This window comes from Sesamum indicum, linkage group LG6 (genome assembly GCF_000512975.1).
Source record: "Sesamum indicum cultivar Zhongzhi No. 13 linkage group LG6, S_indicum_v1.0, whole genome shotgun sequence".
NCBI lineage: Eukaryota > Viridiplantae > Streptophyta > Magnoliopsida > Lamiales > Pedaliaceae > Sesamum > Sesamum indicum.
The window spans coordinates 13,721,966-13,726,684 of record NC_026150.1 but is presented as its reverse complement, the minus strand read 5'-3'; the positions used below and the strand labels follow the sequence as shown (position 1 = coordinate 13,726,684).

Here is a 4,719-nt window from a genome sequence, read left to right as displayed (position 1 = left end):
TACCGGGGGTACAATAACTCGTTGGGAGTTCGTCTGCCATCACCGCTTCCATGAAGAGGATATCCTATTGCTCGTCTTTGAGGGTCCCTATTATCTGATGCTATAAATCTTGGAGATCCTAATGGAGACATTCCAGTTGTGCCAGCCATTGTCTAGGAGCTCTTAAGGAGCCGCTGGAGGGAGCCTTTGTCTCTCAATCGACGAGTCCTTGATGCAAGAATGTCTCCTTCCTATAGGTTTCCTTCTACTCCTTTTTCGGGGATGCTTGCTTCCACAGCAGAGGCTGAGCGGGCAGGAACTAGCACTGCCATCTGCTCCTGAATTACTATTGCGACCACCTGTTAAATTACACCCAGCAAAGCTGGGAAAAAGCTCTCCTAAAGTGTTGTATGAGGAAGTGCTTTGTCTTGGAGGATCGACCAAAGGGTCCACCACTTTGGGGGTGGTATTGATGCAGGCAAACCTGGGGCGCATCCACCTCCAATCAAGTTCAGGGAGGCTCCTGCAATGACCTACAAAGGATGATTCTTGTTGGTTGTCTCCATGCACTTTTGGTAGTTAGCAGGGTTGCTGGGGGTTTCCATGATAATATTCAACTCAATTTCCCACAGATGGCGCCAATTGATGCATGTGATTTTAGCACGGGTCCAAATTCTTGGATTTTGATAATATATTTTGGTAGATTGAGCGAAAGAACTTGGGGATTTTTTGTTTTGGAGGGAAATTTGCTTGTTTTTTATATGTAAATATTGAAATTGTTGTTCATTAAATTCCTCATATCACTAAAATTACTATTGTCTTTTAATTTATTGAACATGAAATTGAATACTCACGTGCAAAAAACAAAGCGAATTTTCCCTCCAAAATGGCAAAATCCCCAACTTCTCAATGGGCCATGGACTAAAATTACACAAAAAATTGAAAATATAATCTAGTATACTATTTGTCATCTGGATATTTAAAGGTGGATCCTCCAAAATTACATGCCCAACAATGTACTTTTACCAACTTAACTACATCAAAAAGAGAATAATCCAATTAAAAATTGGTTGGTAAGTTTGCTTGATCAATATTGTTGTTAAGGATGTAGGATATATTTAAGCTTTAGCACTATTTCATTGTAATAAGTTCCTTCGCTTGTAGCCCTCTGTCTTGTGGTGCATTTCGATGGATTCTAGCATGTGTAGTTGTCTGTTTTGCCTGATGATAATGTTTGTATTCCTCTTAGTTTTATGGTGCATTAAGATTGATTCAAGCTGTAGTACCTTAATGGCATCCAGGAAGAAGGGCAAAATCGGTAATGTTGGAAGCGTCACGACTTTGGCTCCTTTGCCATGGGCAGGTGCTTATACTGCATCCAAAGCTGCTCTACATGCAGTTACTGATACTCTCAGGTGTGTCTGAATGTTTCCTATCTCCAAATTCGTCCATAATGTTTTGTCCAAGCTTCCATTTCTGTTCAAGATACGAAACACCTTCCTCCTGTGTAAGCAACGACAAGACTGTAGCTTGATCACTTGAGTAGCCTTATAGGGTAAATCATATTTACATCTCATGAGGTTTGGCTCAATTAGTGTGCATCTCAATTCCATTGAAAATCACAAGTACCCCATTTAAAGTTCGTAAAACCTTATAATATTTGATGCAAAACTGCGAAAGTATAAAGATACCCTCGATCCCCTGTGATATGGGTAATGTGCAAAATATCTTTCCTGTGAAAAAAAAGATTATCAAATTATCTTTCTGTGTTTTTAAACTTAAAGCAATTTATCCTTTTATAAAGGCATGTGTAGTACACTCGCTCCTATTGTGAGTGTGCATAGTTTTTTCTCCAAAAAGTTATTTATATAATATATTAAATATCTAATATATAAAATATAAAAAACTTATTAAAAGAATAAATATACTATTTTATATATAATATATAATATTTTTAATAATATCTACATTTTTATTTAAAATTAAAAATAAAAAAACCAACCCCCTACTCACCCACCTCCAAACCAGCCACCGCTCATCCACTTCCCAACATAGTTGGTGTACATGCTAGTCAGATCGATCTTTTTGGGGAAAAATGCAATCAATCCCCTTATGATATCGCAAATGAACAAATTACCGCTTATGGAAAAATAAATAGCGAATTACCTCCTTGTATTTTTAAAAATACAACAATTTACCCCCCTAAGATTTTTAAAATGAACCAATTTACCTCCCTGTATAAAGAGGTAAATTACTTCATTTTAAAAAGTATAGGGGATAAATTACTATATTTTTTTCGCAGGAGGGGTAATGTGTTCATTTTCACTATCATAAGGGAGTAAATTGCTATTTACCTGATCTTTTTGTTTCAATATTTTGAAAAAGAAGCATTTTAACCCCTTCTGTCTTGTTCTGGTGTTCACTATCGCAATTTGCAATTGTTTTCATATGAAAACACTACCTATGTTTCCCATACTTGCTAATTATAAGAGCCTAAATACTAAACTATTACTGTGTTTTGCTTTCTCTGTAGATCTAGCACAAACACTCTCATTCTTTGTTACTTAATTATAAGTTCAGGAAGATAAAAAATCATTTGTGCTGCACATTTAAATCCTATTTGATGGACATATAGTAAGAATTACACGAATTATGTCGAAAATATGATCGTAAAAGTTAGCAAAACATATTGTCCAAGTGGACATTGAGACAACTGAGAATCAGTAAATATTTGTGCAGACTGGAACTATGACCCTTTGGGATCGATGTGATCAATGTTGTACCTGGTGCTGTAAAGTCCAACATAGGATTCTTCCTTAGCAACATACAATAGGCTGCCAGAATCAAAGTTGTACAAGAAGTTTGAAGAAGCAATTCGAGCAAGAGCAATGCTTTCCTAGAACATTAAATCAATGCTTGCAGAAGAGTTTGCAAAGAAAACGGTCGACGCAGTGCTGAAGCAGAATCCACCTGCTTGGCTCTCCTTAGGCCATCTGTCCGGAGCAATGGCAATCTTGCACCACATGCCTCTTTCCATCAGAGATTTCATCGTCAGGAAGAAATTCAACTGTTGATATATCTTGCTATGTCCCACAATAACTTGGGAAGTTTCCTCTAACCCCGTGGTATATGATGCAGGTTCGTAGAATTTGAATTTTCTATTTCAAATTATATTGTATTTTCTATTTTGTTTAGTATATAAAAATTATGTTATTTATTCTATATCAAGAAAAATGAGACGTAGTGAGTATTTATACTATATATAATTGAAGAGCATCCTATTGATATTTTCAATTTATTGATGTGTTATTTTTTTAATTTTTTTTATACTGAATAAATGTTTTTAACTTTCCCGCTCATCATGACTTGTCATAACTACCTTTTGGTAGGTTTTTTTTCTCATTCATTTATAGTTTAAATATATATTATATTATCTATTTTAGATAATTTTTAACTCTATAAAAAATAAATAATATAATTTTAAAAAATACTATATTTTAAATATTTTATAATAATTATGCATGTACATAGAATGCGTCACTCACTTATATATTAAACGAGTTATAAGATATAATAGTGTGAAAAATAATTCATTCCAATGTGTTGTCAAAAAAGATCAAAAAGACCCCCTTGTAATAAATAAATTAACAAAAGAACCCTCTTTGGAAAAATGAATAGGCAATACCCCGTTGGACTGGAGTTGTGGTACACGCGCCAATAATGTGTGAATTTTTTGTTTTTTACATGTATAATGACAAAAATGTCTTTGTTTATCCACCGCTAGATATTATTTTATATAAATCAACGATTTATATTTAGGTATACAAATCAAAGGCCCAAAATTTGTCAAACTAAAATTGAATTGTTTAGATTTCACTTAACGAATCTATGATTTATATTTTGTTTGATCAAAATGAGTGGCTCGGACTGTATTTATTTTGAATCAATGCTTTAAATTCAAATTTGTATATATAGTATATACATATATAGCTAAAATTATATATATGTAATGTGTATATATATATACACTATTAAAAGATATATATCTAATATATATATAAAGAGAGAGAAGGGGGGAGGAGGGGGAGGCGATGTGAAGATGTCATAGCCTTGACAGGAAGAAGAAGATATAATCCTCACTGTCCATCAATTAACAAATTCAGCCGTCAGATCGAGGGCTTAGCAGAGGAAGGGAATGACGCCGTATCAAGCTAAAAAAGGGGAATCAACTTAAGTGCGACGAAGTCATTTTAGAAAGAAAGGGGCAGATCATCCTACGGTCCCAACTGAAGCTCATCAAACTGTCCCAATCAAATGTTTTGAGTTCTTCAACAGAATACGCACTTCATCCTACAGACGCACCTCACAGCTCCACCACCTCCAATTCCTAACTTCTTTCTATTTTTATTGATTAGTTGCTTTGTTACAACAGCAATGTATCTATCACCCTGTAAATAGCATTTGTAACCAGAGTTTGGGTTACTTTTTTATGAAATCAGTCTCTTTTGAGCTTATACACAAGCCGTCATCTCTGTTTCTCCCCCCCCCCTTCTTAATTCCACGACAAATCATTACATTTGGTATTCAGAGCAAGGCTTTCCTCGGCCTCGCTATGTACAAGTTTTTTTTTTCTATGGCAGATGGCACAAGAATGAAGGAACTCATGGATATGCAAAAAAAACAGGAGTTGTGGCTGATGGAGGAAAAATTGAAATGACAAGTCCATGAACAACAAGTGCA

At 34.9% G+C, this 4,719-nt stretch overlaps 1 pseudogene; it reads left to right on the top strand.

Moving 5' to 3' along the window:
- Positions 212–3,053, top strand: LOC110012090 (annotated as a pseudogene).